General features: G+C 38.7%; 1 protein-coding gene across 1 annotated transcript in view; it reads left to right on the top strand.

Moving 5' to 3' along the window:
• Nucleotides 1–15,364, top strand: part of GRID2 (glutamate ionotropic receptor delta type subunit 2) — a 4,699,489-nt gene that overhangs the window by 4,042,498 nt on the left and 641,627 nt on the right. The gene's annotated exons all lie outside the window — the stretch shown is intronic.

Here is a 15,364-nt window from a genome sequence, read left to right as displayed (position 1 = left end):
TACTGTCCTCAAATGAATAAAAATCTAGTAAGCTATGAAGTAAGGCATGAAGACGTCTCCCTGTGCTGAATGTATTTCCAACTTCTGAAAGAGCACAGTGCTAGACGTGTAACCATCAATGTCTGTAATGAGACAATTGAAATGATGTGTGTCATGCTGTTCAAAGCTACATGGATCCTGTTCAGAAAAAAATAAAAATATACTTGCAGGAGATTTAGCTTACCATATACTTCATTCATGTAGGTGAACTAAAGGCACAAACATAATTTTAACTGAAATGAAAGGAGTTGGGATGCAGTAAACAGAATGAAAGAACAGGCTTGCATGATTTTTACACCCTAGTGAGAAAACAGTAATAAACATGTTCTTTTGCTTAATGTTGCTTCCTGCCAGCAGCCAGTTTTGAATACAACACATCCATTTCTTTTTTTACATCAAGCTTATCATCAGAGCAGAAAATGATACACAAAATGACTGAGCCAAGAGTGAACGACAAGTCTTCCTTATTATGCAGCAGCAGATTTCCAATGCAGAAATTCCATTGCCATTCTTTTATCTGAGAAATACACAGTGAGATGGTGTAGATAGCTGTGATGATAAAAATGGAATTACACATTTCATTTTGTCCTGGACTTTCACCGCTACATGGGTATCTTTCAGGAACTTGTCCTGCCGTCGTGCATAATGTATGATTTAAACCTCAGTCACATCATCACATAATGAATCAAGCTTATTTCCCTTTTTTGCATTGTCATGAACCATGACTAGTCCCATATGAAGCAACAGACAATTTTCTAGCTGGACAGATTTTACACAGTAGGTTTTAAACATTAGCTTGGCATATATCTCGTGGCAAATAATGAAAAGCTGATATTTCCTGTTGGTTTTCAGAGTGCTAAAAGCCATTTTGGTTTAGTGTTGTGTTTACTAACTTGCAATCAGCTGCCTATTTCATTTCAGTATATTACATTTTTAAGTATTTTTTACATAACACTCAGGTGTGTTATTCCTCCTATGAATCCATTATAATATTCTCTACATAGTTTTCTGCTAGCCATAGATCTCAACTGGTTCTTTCAAAAATGAGGGATGAAGTCAAAAACAATGAAGGACAAACACCTCAAACCAGGGATCCTTTTTCATTTATAGGTATTATCCGCTTATAAAGCTGCTATAATAAATGCAGAATATAAAGTCTATTAATATAACTATTGCTGTGTTTTAGTGACTTAACTCCTCTGTATTTTACAAATTTTATGAGAGACAGAGCAAAATGTTGTGCCAAACTCAAGGACATCCCTGAAAATCAGGGACACTGGATAGCTATACTACCAGGCCAGTTCTGTACTAGGGTGCATGTCAGTCTATTGACCTAATTTTCAATGACTGACAACAGACTGAGGAAGTATAGTCAAAACAACTTTCACCGACAGCATTGTGGGACCTCACAGTAGGTGTGTTTAAGTCTGGATGGGGTACATGGTGGATAGCTCCCTTGCAAAAAAAATAAACCCCCAAGGTTCACTGAAAGTTGGTTTGTCAATTTTTTTTTATTGATTGGCATTCAATTATAAGATTATAGATTGATCAACATGATTCCATTTACTGTATCATCTGTATAGCTTCTTTTTGTTTTGCCATACTTCACTTCCAGCTTCATTCTTGGATTTGTCGTTCATAATACTATGTTGCTGCATTCTGTATACTATATATAGAGGTTCAGTGAAGGTGGTAGCCATTCTTTTAATAACCTGATGTATCATGTTTCCTGCAGGTTATGTTTTCATGCCCAGAATGCTAAATGTACTACATTAAATACATAGTGAAGGGAATCTACTGCTCTCTGCAGTGTCCTTGAGCTAGCTTTACTAGTAAAACATATTTGCAGCCAAATAGTAGGATAATAATGTCAATCAGGTCAAAGGTTTCCAGAGATGATGTTGGTATCCCAGATTATGGAAGGCATGTCAAAGCTTCTAAGGTCTGCAGCCCATATTTGTGGGGAAGGGAGGCATTCAGTCACAAAGGAAGGCAGACTGGAAAGAAAAGCATGGACCACTTTGCAGGTAGGAGACAGGCCTGAAATTAGCATTATACTGTTCCAGTCATCATTAATGTCACCATATGCATGCAAAAGACAGGAAAAAAAAACTGTTCAGATGAGTAGTATGAACCACTGCTAATCTATGAATGTTAAAGTTATGAGTTATTCTCATCAAGACCGATCTCAAATAGAGTGACAGCAAAATCCTACTTCTAGTAAGGATGCAGAGGCAACATTTCATGCTAGATTATGTCAGATACTTAAGTAGCTGGGGCTTATAGACACTGAAATGGAAACGGGCCTGTTAATAATAAGAACAAATACTTTGATGGTCGGTTATCTGGAGGAAGGAAAACAAAGAAAAGAGCATGTCCTTGCTAGATGACTCGCCTCATTATTTATGTGTTTGTCTGTTTGCTTACTAAATTATTAAATTATTTATGGTTGTGTTTTTCACAGATCCCAAAACATATCCGGGTAGGAGAATTGTAATATTCAGTTTACATATAGTTGTGTGTGTGCATGTGTGTTTGTGTGTGTGTGTGTGTGTGTGTGTGTGTGTGTGTGTGTGTGTGTGTGTGTGTGTGTGTGTGTGTGTGTGTGCGTGTGTGTGTGTGCTCATTCATGCCTGTCCATGCATGTGCATGTACACCCATATACATGTATGCATGTGTTCGCTCATGCAGCGTTGGTTTTGTGTGTGTGTGTGTGTGTGTGTGAGTGTGTGTGTGTGTGTGTGTGTGTGTGTGTGTGTGTGTGTGTGTGTGTGTGTGTGTGTGTGTGTGTGTGTGTGTGTGTGTGTGTGTATCTGTGTATGACCCTGTTCATGCCAGCCGTGTGTGTGTGTTTGTTCATTTTGATGTGTACAAATATTCAGTACAAAACTGTTTCCTAACTTATACCCATTGTTTACCAGGAAAGGAACTGGTAAACCATCACCTTGAACACAATTAAGCAGTTATTGAAAAAGAATAAATAAATGAATATTGAGTCATGAACAAATGAAAGCTTAAGACAGCATACTTTTCAAATGACCTTAATCTTGTCTCAAAATTTTGCTTTTAGATGGTATAAGTTAACAATAACTTGCCTGCAAATCTCCCAAATATGGGGCCTTTTTTCTACTTATTTTTTGCTTTGTCCCTAAATCTAGAGTTACAAGGTCAAAAGTTATGAGAAAAAAACAGATATTTTTTAAACTTTATTTGCATCTGCAGGAATCTGTGCATTTTTCAAAACTGTAGCTCTTTCCTTTTCAAATCTGATGCTGTATGTCCTTTGAGTTTTAATACAGCTCCACAGAATCAAGCAACCTCACAATGCTCTGCTGTATTCATCTGTGCAATCCAAGGAATCTGTTGCATTCTGCTAACGATAATACAATTTTATACTGAATTTTGTACTTTTCAACTGTATCTTTGCTGTATTGTTGATTTTTTTTAAACTGTTCTTGCTGATTTGTTGCACTTTTTGCCTGCTGTAGCATAGACTAGATTTAGACCTGCTGAATCTGGTTCTGCTTGTTAAATTGAGCACTAAACTAGGCTATCATTTGTTGGAGAGGGCCCCCCTGAACCCCTGTGGCAGGAGAGTACAGATAGGACTCATCTGATTTAAGGTTGCTGGCACAGGGCTCAGTTTTGAGTTTTTTTGTTGGTTAAACTGTTTAATTCACTGTGCTCGCTGTCCTACATTTGCGTGGGTTTGCGCTTGTTTTAACACAGCTCCACAGAGTTAGGCAACCAGCCACTGCTCTGCAGTATTCATCTGTTTACATGTAGTGCACCACTGTGTACCATTGTGCACAGTGTGGGTAACCATTGGTGATTATAGATGCAAAAACTTCAGTAGATAAATTTTCCCATAGTAGCTGCCTGTGATCCAGCCAAGAGGTCCTTAAATTGCACTTAGCTGCTCAGAGCGCACCTCAGTTGTGCTTTTGCCCCTTAAGCAGTCCCAAAACCACCAAATCTAAAGTAGTGTCATATCATTTAGAGAACCCCTGCTAGTATAGACCCTTTATAGAGCACCCCATTAGTATAGACCCTGCTTAGAGCACCCAGTTATACCACGCCCCTCCCCTCCATTTTCTCTTCCCACTCTCAAAACAAAGTTTAACCTAGGACTATGGAAGGTCAGTTTCCCCTCAATTTCTGCTACAAGTGTGATTGACATGGGTATCCTGAGGGAATGCAGCAACTGACTCATGTGCACAGACAACACTTTACTCCTAAATCACCCAAGTACAATTTGTGAGGAATGCATCTACATGAAGAATCTGGAATCCTTGCTCTCTTGTGCACAGAACAGTAATACTGAACAGGTTGTCAGCTCATGTACTACACCTCCTTTGCAAACCATGCATTCAACACATAAACCATTATACATGGGCGTACTCACCAGAAACCTATCTAAACACTAGAAAACTTTCAAACACAAACACGCTACACCTAATACAGCACATATAGCACTCAATACTCATAAAGACACAAGCATCATTGTCTCACCAAATAACCCATAAGGCAAAACACATCTAAACCAAATTTTTTAGTCATAGGGGACTCCATTGTGAGACACACAGATGCCCCAATCACCAGTCTGGACAAGGAGAAGGTTATGGTCAGCTGTATATCGGGTGCCAGGATCTGTCAGATTAAACATGCACTCAAGTCTCTCAACAAGAAGTACCGTTATGACTCCATCATAGTTCATGTTGGTGTTAATGACTTGAGATGTGCCTCACTGCACTATATGAAGACAGACATGATTGAACTCTCTGAATATGTGTCCCAGGCAGGTATATCCCTAGCCTTGAGCAGCATTCTACTCTCACCTAGGATGATACCACAATATAAATAAAAAGTGATTGACTTCAACAATTGGTTTAGTTTCCGGTGTTATTCTAAGGGGATCCAGTTCCTGTCAGCCTGGGATAACATGGTTGGTAGACCACACTGTTTTGACAGAGATGGCCTTCACCTGTCACCTCTAGGCTTTCGGTTACTGACTAATGTACCTGCTTTCCCGGCAATGTCTCAAGAGCAAAATTTCTGATATGAAAATATCACTCACAAATAAATTAAATGCTATGCTACTAAATGCTAGGAGTTTAAATCAGAAACTGCACTCTCTAGAAGCACTTCTTTCCCCTGGAGGATGTTGACATCTGTGCAGTCACAGGAACTTAGTTCAAGGTGGCAGAGAGTAACCCGGCATTTCAAGGCTACAATGCCTTCCACACTTTCAGAATGCAAAATGAACGTGTGAGAAGTAAAGGAGGAAGACTATCTATCTTCATCAAAGATAAATAAACCTGTGGACTGGTTAGAGAGGAAAACTCCATGGAGTTACTCCAAGTTCAACTAACCATGGGTGAGTCCCACCCTTCAAGTCATTGTTAGCTATAGGCCCCCTTCAATGAACCATGATACCCACGCTGCTTATTTGGATCTACTTGAGTCAATCAAATTACAGCCAAACACTCCAGTCATGGGCGATTTTAACTATCCCTTCATTGACTGGGAAACTTACATGAGTACCAGTAATGCCCTAGAGCAAATAGTATGCAACCCTACAAGAGGCTCAAATATTCTCGACTTGGTCCTCTCTCCAAAGCCAAAAACACAGCCTCTGTTCTGCTTTAAATTGTCTAAAACATGAGTTGGCAACTCCATTAGTCACTCTCTTCAACCACAGCCTGAGTACTGGTTTTGTCCCTGCTGAATGGAAAACAGCAAACATCATCCCCCTTCATAAATAAGGTATAGCAACAGACCATAGGAACTACAGACCAATATGCTTAACCAGCCTTATATGTAAGGTCATGGAATGAATCATCATGAACCTTATAAATAAGGATGTAGATGATCTCCAAACCCTTGATCCGACACAGTTTGGTTTTGTCAAAGGCAGGTCACGCCTGTTAAACCTGATGGACTTCTTCAAAAACATCACCAGAGCCTTAGAGAGAGATTAAGAATATATAGATCAAGAAACTTTGATCTGGTTAGAAAAAGAAGCATCTGAGGAAGTGCAAAAATATAAACAACAAAACTTAGAGATATTTGAAAAATATAAAAAAGAACTATGGACATGGGAAAGAAAGGAGATGTGATATGGTGCAATATTTATGCAAAGGAGAAAGCTAAGCTAACTAATATAGAGAAGGCAGTCTCAAAGATATTCAAAGAGAAATACAGGCAAAAGCATCCAGAGATGGAAAATTTCACAATAAAAAAATTAATAGCACAACGATGTAAAGTGGAAAAGAAGATTATTAATCCAGAAGCTAAAGAAATAGAAGCTGAAGTTATGGAGTGCCTGCGAAGTGAAGGATTTAATGTAGAAAGTCTAACACAGACTACATCACAGCATGATGGAGTGAGTTCCAAGAATAAGGAAAAGCAAGAAGATCAGGAGACATGTGAAGAAGAAATATGGACAAAGGGAAAGGAAAAAGAGATTTAATATGGTATATTTATGCAAAGGAGAAAGCAAAACTAACCAATATTTAAAGTGCAGCACCAAAGATATTTGAAAGGAAATACAGGCAAAGGAATCTGGATATGGGTTATAATACAAAAAATAAGGAGATTATGGGGGAAAAAAACATGTACCCGTGAATTACCACATAGGTGGCAGTACACTAAACACCAAAAGTGTGATAAGAGACTTAGGGACAGAGGTGGACAGTGGTCTCACCTTCGATAACCACATCACCACAACAGTCAGGAAATCCTTCTATGTGGCACACCTCATCACTAAGGGCTTTTCATCCAGAAAAAAGGAGGTCATTGTCCCACTGTACTCATCCCTCATTAGACCCATTATAGAATACAATGCCCCATTTGGTATGTACCTCTCAAGATATCCGCAACAACTGGAAAGGCCACAGAAATACCTCACTAAAAGAATCACAGGACTAAAGCAGATGCCCTATGCTGACCGCCTTAAAAAAACTCCAGCCATACTCTGTCGCATATCGTCTATTCAGAGGCAATCTCTGCTTAACATACAAGGCCATGTCAAACCCAGAGCTGCTGAACATACTACACTTAAAGAAATCCCAATTCCTCAGAGCCACATGCTCCAGGGATCTAAACCTTGTCATCACAATAAACAAAACATGCTGGAGAGATCGGTTCCTGACCCAGAGACTCCCCAGACTCTGGAATAGACTGCCCATACATATCAAGCAGAGTGCCTCTTTGGCCCTCTTCAAAAGGAACCTTGACGATTGGATGGGAGAAAGGAATTTCACCCTGGGGATCAAGTCAGTTGCCCTGCTAGACAGGGGTCCAGGGATGTAAATAGTGTGGGAAGAAATAGCCAGGGAATTGTTATGGCTAGGCTTTTATAGGCCCTAGGGCCGATAGCCAAGTACCAACCTATGAACCTATATTGGAATGTCATTTGGTCTTGATAAATGTGGAAAAGCAACCTTTAAAAAAGGAAAACTGCAGAACCAGGAAAACATCAGTTTGGGACAAGAATGTGATACAAAAGAACTTGAGCAAGATGGAGTGTATAAATACTTGGGAATTGATGAAGGATCAGCAATAAAACATGAACAAATGTGAATAAAACTCAGTAAGGAATACTTTAGAAGGCTTAAATTAATCCTGAGAACAGCACTGACATCTAGGAACAAGATCCAAGCTATACATCAGTTTGCTCTTCCTGTCCTAACTTACAATTTTGGAGTGATTGACTAGCCCCAAAAAGTGTTGGATAGATTGGATATTAAAACAAGAAGGATGCTCCATGCTCACCAAAGGATTTATAAAAATCAGTGTATACCAAGATTATATATTCCCTGTTCCAAAGGAGGGATGGGCCTCCTTGAAATTGACTACATGTATAGATCTGCAATCGCGGGACTCCACACATATCTACTGACCTCACAAGATCCAAATGTAGTGAAAGTTTTGAAACATGAATAGAATAAATCTAAGATGACGTCTCTGATTAATTTAGCAGAAGCATATTAGGAATGGAAATCAAACCAGAAGTGGATAAACAGCAGGCAGCAACTGAGTGTGCCAAAAAGCAAAAGAAAGAATATAAGGTGAAGGACCAGATTAGAAGCAAAAAATGTGGAAAAAACATAAATATAGTTGCAAGTATAAAAAACTTCTGGAAGAGCCTCATGTTGATCAAGAACGAATGCAGGGATGGTTAAGGAGAGGCAAATTCAAACCAAGAAATGAAAGGTTAATATTGGCAGCCTAAGATAGTGGGCTACATACACGCTGGTTTACAAAGTCCATTGAACATGTGGGAGAAGTAGAAGTTGAAGTTAAGGACTGCCTGTGAAGTGAAGGATTTAATGTAGAAAGTTTAACACAGACTACATCACAGCATGATGGAGTGAGTTCCCAGAATAAGGAAAGGCAAGAAGATCAGGAGACATGTGAAGAAGAAATATGGACATGGGAAAGGAAAAAAGATTTAATATGGTATAATATTTATGCAAAGGAGAAAGCAAAACTAAACAATATTTAAAGTGCAGCAACAAAGATATTTGAAGGGGAAATACAGGCAAAGAAATCTGGAAATGGAAACTTTACAATACAAAAAATAAGGGATTAAGGGGAAAATTAGAAAAGAGGTTAGTAATGGAGAAGCCAAAGAAATAGAAATTGAAGTTATGGACCAACTGGAAAGAGAAGGATTTAATGTAGAAAAGTGAATGCAGAAAGCACCACAACAGGATAGAGCAATGGATATCCAAATTAAGGGGAAACCAGTGGAACAGGAAGCAATCAGTCAGGTGCCATATCAAGATATTTTGGAGCCTTCCACAGGAAACCAGTATAAACATTCATTTGAAGCTAGTAGGCTACATACAGGCTGGTTTACAAAGTCCAAGAACCAAAAAACACTGTGCCAACAGAGAAACAACTCAAACTCCAATTGCGTAGAAAAGTTTAATCACCGCTTTTGTAAAAACTTCTTCAGAATGAATTCCCTGTAAAATCAAAACTGTTTAAATACACTTAAATCAATTAGAAAACACCAATCATTCAATTAATAAAATTTAACAAGATTTAACAAGACCTTGTTATAATGTTAACTTCCTTTCTTCTAAAAACCACTTGATATTTATACTTTCATTCAGTCCTGGTGGACTGTCAGCACCCAGTCTTAGTTGCCATAAGGTTTCCCTTCTTTCAACCCTATTTTTAATATTCCCCCCACACAAATCTTTGCTAATATACTCTAAAATAGCAAAGGAAAACTTTTTAAACATAGTACACTCCAAAGTGTGCCTATATAAAGCATTATTGCTGTCTTTGGTTTTAATGGCGTAACAGTGTTCCTTAATACATCTGCTAAGCTGTCTGGTGGTCATACCTATATAAAATGCTGTACAACCAGAGCACAGAGCAATGTATACCACATGAGATGTATTACAAGTAAACCTAGCAGGCACAGCAATAGTATGATCTAGAAGTATTAAACTAATGTATGCCCTTCATAGATAAACCTGCAAGCAGAACAATTTAAACATTTATAAGTACTTTTTGGTTTATCTGATTGAGGGGGAAGGACGGCTGTACTATCATGTTGTAATAAATTCTTTAAACTGCCTGATTTTTTATAAACAAAACTAGGAGCCTTCCCCAAAATACTTGACAAATCACTATTACCACTGATAATTTTCCAGTTATCAGTGATAATGTTTTTAATCATAATACTGTCTACACACATATCCACAACACATTTAGGCTGACTAAATAGAAAATCTCTACCTGAATCATCAGCTGCTATTTTGACTGTTAAACCATGCGTCAAAATAGATGGAAAATCTACAGATCTCCTATTAGAGGTCTCAGATACTAAATTATGTAATAAAACTTCTGGATATCCTCTTGCTAAGAATTAACCAGTAATGAATGCTGTTTCAATAAAGAAATCTTCATCAGAACTGGTTAACCGAGAGGCTCTTATGTACTGTCCTTTCATAATATTCCGTCTCATAAAGGCAGGGTGGTTGCTCTGATAGTGTAAATAAGTATTTACATAAGTCTCTTTCCTATATATCTTGTTAGACAAACTTAGAGCTACTGTATGCCAAGTGAGGACCACATCTAAATAGTTGACCTGGTGTCCTAAATTGCTTAACATAAATTTCAAAAAAATTACCGCTTCTGTTAAGCTATTCTAAAAAAGTGTCTGCCTTGTCTTTAGATACCATTATAATAAAAAACAAGCCGTCAGTAAAATGACAATAAAACAAAATATCCTTAGCTAAAAGAATTTGTGGCAGACATTCCATTTCCCACCAGGCTATAACTAAACCTGCAAAAGCAGGAGCGACTGTGGCCCCCATGGAAACTCCCCTTCGTTGCTGAAAGTATTTTCTATTAAACACAAAAAAATAATTTTCTAACATCAATTCTAACAACAAAATACAAGTTTTCTCTGAACTTTTAGACCATACAATATACTTGTTTAAAAAATTAGCTACATATTCCAATCCCATTTTAAGAGGTATGTAAGTATATAAGGAAACCACATCTACGGTTAGTAGAAAAAAATTATTATCACTAAGAGCACCACTATTCTCTTTCAAATGAAACAATTGAAAATTGAACATGTGGGAGAAACAGACAAATGTAGGTTTTGTAAAACTGAATTGGAAACAGTCACACACCTTGTTGCTGGTTGCTTCTCACTAATGGCAGAGGGACTGTATACTGAAAGGCATAATAATGTGGTGAGACTGTTGCACTTGAGATTGTGCAAACATTATGGTATCAAAGTGGCTAAAAAACAGTGGAAATATGAGCCACAAAGAATCATAGAAAATGATTAAGTTTATATTACAGGGGATCACCCATTACCAACAGTTCAAAAGATAGATGCTAGAAAAACCGAATATAGTGGTCAAAGAAAAGAAGACAAAAGTAGTATTGATAACTGAAATTGCCACACCTAGTGACTATAGTGTTTTGCTTACAGCAAGACACAAAGTCATAAAATACCAGGTCTGCAGGCAGAAACAAGAGCCATGTGGAAGAAAGATACCCAGACAGTTCCAATAGTACTAGGAGCAATGGGTCTTATAAAAAAGAATTTATAGTTGTATTTAGATATGTTACCAATTCATGTGACCCAGTACAAATTGCAGAAGGAGTCATTGCTGGGCACATTGTGGGTGTTGCGAAGAACACTTTTGGCTGACATCAAAGAGTAAAACAATATTAATTTCATGATCTTTAATCGTACTTTGACTAAGGAATGGGGTCTATTCCCGTCATGGTATTAGAAACCCAAAAGACTTGGAGAAATTAAAAAAAAGGCATATCTGTGCATATAGCCTATCTTGACTTATCCAAGGCCTTCAACACAATCCTGAATTTGGGCATCATAAACTACGTAAAATAACAAGAAATGGTGGCCAGATCTGAAGAAGTTTGTAAATTGAGTCAAACGAAAGGCACTTAATTAAATATATTCAGTACACCCAGTTTGTTGTTCTTTGGGCACCATTTCTTGTTTTTTACATAGTTTGCCAGTTTTTCAGTTATCATTGATAAACTCTCTAAGATGACTGTCAACCCTTATGTCATCAGATGGGCTGTTAACTGGCTTACTGACAGATCACACAGTCTGTCATAAGTGAGGTTCCACAGGGGTCATTGCTGGGCCCCCTATTGTTTGAAATATACTTCTCAGAAGTTCAGGCCAAAACAGAGGTGCTATGGGTGACTACGTTTGCTGATGATCTGATGACTACAAATTAGGTGCAATCACTGAATCCCGAAATGATGTCAATATATTTTTAGAAGGACTTACGCAAACCATTGATTGGTGCCAAAGCCATGGACTCAAACTCAACACAAAAAAAATGCATTATCATCCCCTTTGGTAAAAATGATTATCCCTGCAAAACATAATATAAATAACAATAACCTAAGCAAAAACTCAGTAGTGAGAGACCTGGGAATGCAAGTTGACTGTAGCCTAAACTTTGACCACCATGTGGCTACTGTGGTAAGGAAAGCATTCTACTTCGCATACTCATTAGCAAAGGCATTCTCTCAAGAGCAAAAGATGTCATAACTCTCCTGTACTCTACCCTCCTCAGGCCAATAATTGGGTACAATGCTCCCTTTGGTATGGACCTTACCAGGCACCTGCAGCAACTTGAGAGACCTCAGAGATTTCTAACCAAGAAAATTCAGGGTCTCCAGCACATGTCATACACTGACAGACTGAAGTCACTGTCACTGTACTCAGTAGAATACAGACTGCTTAGAGAAGACTTGTGCCTGGCCTACAGAGAAATCTTGGATCCAAACCTAATGGAAATGCTGCACATCTGCAAGTCAAATGGGGCAAGAGTCACCTGCTCCAGGGATCGTAACCTGGCCTGCGACATAAATAGGACCTAATGGAGAGACAGATATGTCTGTCAGAGGTTTCCACTCCTCTGGAATAGGCTACCAATTCACATCAAACAGAGCCCTTCTATAACTCTGCTTAAGCTTAGCCTGGAGGACTGGATGGGAAACCATAAATTCCTGCTGGGAATTTCACCTATGACCCTCCTAGATATGGGCAGTCATTGCTAACTAAGATCCCGAGTTTTGGCAAGATCCTTTATATTGGGGTTTCTCTAGTATTATATTGGGTACACATGGCTAGACTTATAAAGAACTTTGGGTCAATAGCCCAGTAACCACCTATGAACCTATGAGTAAAATAAAATCCATTAAGACAGAATTAGAAGTAGTCCAGCTATTGCTATAACCATTTGATTTACTTCAGTAAAGTCCAGGATATGACTCTGATGACCCAGATTTGTCTAGCAGCCTAAGTATTGGAAGGACTACAACAGGGGAATGTGGGAGTGAGTGGCCAATGCTTGGTCTCCCATCTTCAGAGGAGGGAGGCAGATGGTATCCCTGCTTCATGAGTGACCTCAACTGGAAGGTTAAGGTAAAACAGGTAGTGGTTACGTTGTGGGCAGTGAATACTACACTAACCAGAAGTTGGTCCAGCATAGGCAAGGGTCCATTTTTAGGGAACCCCTAGAGCAGATGCACCTAGGGGGAATAGTTAGGTAGGAACCACCTCCCGCCTTAGAAAGACTGACTGCCTCCACACCTGACTCTGGCTTTTTTGGAGAAATAATAGTTTGAAATATCATCGATACCACAGAATAAATTGGCCAGAGTGTTTTATATGGATTCTGAATTAACTATGCCTTCCCCTTCTCAAACAAACCAAAAAACAAATGCATACACACACACACACACACACACACACACACACACACACACACACACACACACACACACACACACACACACACACACGCACACACACACACACAGGTACACACACACACACACACACACACACACACACACACACACACACACACACACACACACACACACACACACACACACACAGGTGCACACACATTCACATACACACACACACACACACACACACACACACAGACATACACAGAGACACACACACACACACGCACACACACACGCACACACACACACGCACACACACACACACACACACACACACACACACACACACACACACACACACACACACACACACACACCTTATTCATTTACTCTTCCTTTATTCAGTGTCTCAGTTGTTACTTTACCTTCCCCTTCGGAATATGGAAATTAGACCAGTTTTTACCATTTCATAGTTGCAATTTGCACTAAATACCCTAAGTTTCCACACTTATCTATCACTAGTGCATTCCTTTATTAAGAACACAAGAACATATGAACAATACAAAACAAATGATCATGGAGACCTACCTTTAAGCAGATGCACTTAAAAGCTCATGACTCCCTTTTTGTGTACCTAATAGTGCTTGTTTCCCAAATCAAGCAGGGCTATAAAGGATAACCACAGTGTAAAGTTGTGTGTACCCATGGAATCATCAAAATTAGCCTTGAAGGTAGAAAGAGTAGTACTTTTTTGTCTGTAGAAGTAAATTATTCCATAGCCTGGGAATGTGCTGAGATATGAACCTATCCCTCCAGCGGGTTTTGCTTATTTATTGGTTTAGATTTAGGCCCTTAGACCAGGTGATTGTAAAACCACTTGTTTTACAGAGAAATAAGAAGCCAAATAGGACTGGTCATTCAATGGCTCGAGAAGCAAAACTTAAGCTACATGTAGTCAGCGGAATATAAGGAAAGTCAAGCTACTCTGTCAGGAAAGCTGAAGGATTTAAGACTTTTCATTTTTATTAGTTAGAAATCTGTAGGGCCTTACCAGTTGATTTTTTTGCTTAGATCTGTACATCCCAAAGGAGCGACTGTAATCAGCCATAGTCCTGATATGGGAAGAGTACAGCAGCAACAGCAGGATGGCATCTTTGGATTCTGAGGAAATTCCATCAGAAATTAACTGGATCAGATAAAAGTATTTCTTGACTATGGTGGAAACATAATGATCAAATGAGACAGAATTGTTCATGTAAGTCGTCAGGTCTCTTAGGACTATGACTGCCCAAGGTGTACCATTTATAACATGAAGTGGGAGCATTTTTTTCAAACTCTACCATAGCGCACAGTTTTACATTTAACCTTTGACTGTTTTCAGGACACTAGGAACATGCATATTGCAGACCTTGCTGCAGCTGTTTTGTCTCCACTGCCGAGCAGATAATACTGCCTAATTTCAGTCATCAACAAACTTAGTCAACTACATTTCTGGGATATTGGCTTGGATGTCTGCAAAATAAATGACAAACAGTAATGATCCCTGTAGTACCCACTAGTTAAAATTTTATGCTCAGAGAGGACACCAGCAACTTTCATAACTTGTGATCTGTTGGATAGACAGTTTGCATTTCAGTGGACAACATGGGAATTTATATTAAGTCTGGGTAGTTTTTTGTAATATCATAATGTGAGATAATGTCAAAAACCATGGCAAGGATAAAGTAAGAATCTTGGATGTAGTGACCACTGTCCACATACTCTGTGACCTTTTCAAAGAAGCTTACTAAGTTCACGAATCAGGAGACAGCACCTACCCTTAAAATAAACAAAGTGATTGGAGTCTAGATCAATTATGCTACCTATATCTGCATAAATGAAATCAATTCATATTTGCATATTTGGCTTTGCATATAAGACTGGAGAAGCTGATAGGCCTAAAATATAGGATAGTCACAGTGGCTGTTTCTCAAGGATCAGATATAAACCCTGTTTCCTTTTTGATAGACCGAAGTTAAACAGTTTAAGAAGAGTGCTGGGAATGAAGTCTGGTATCGTGTTTGGTTCAAAGGAAATATTATACCCTAGCCTTTTA

The sequence above is a fragment of the Protopterus annectens genome, chromosome 2.part0 (genome assembly GCF_019279795.1).
Source record: "Protopterus annectens isolate FY-2018-M chromosome 2.part0, PAN1.0, whole genome shotgun sequence".
NCBI lineage: Eukaryota > Metazoa > Chordata > Ceratodontiformes > Protopteridae > Protopterus > Protopterus annectens.
Note: the sequence above shows the minus strand (reverse complement) of the source record. Positions and strands in the feature narration are given on the sequence as shown.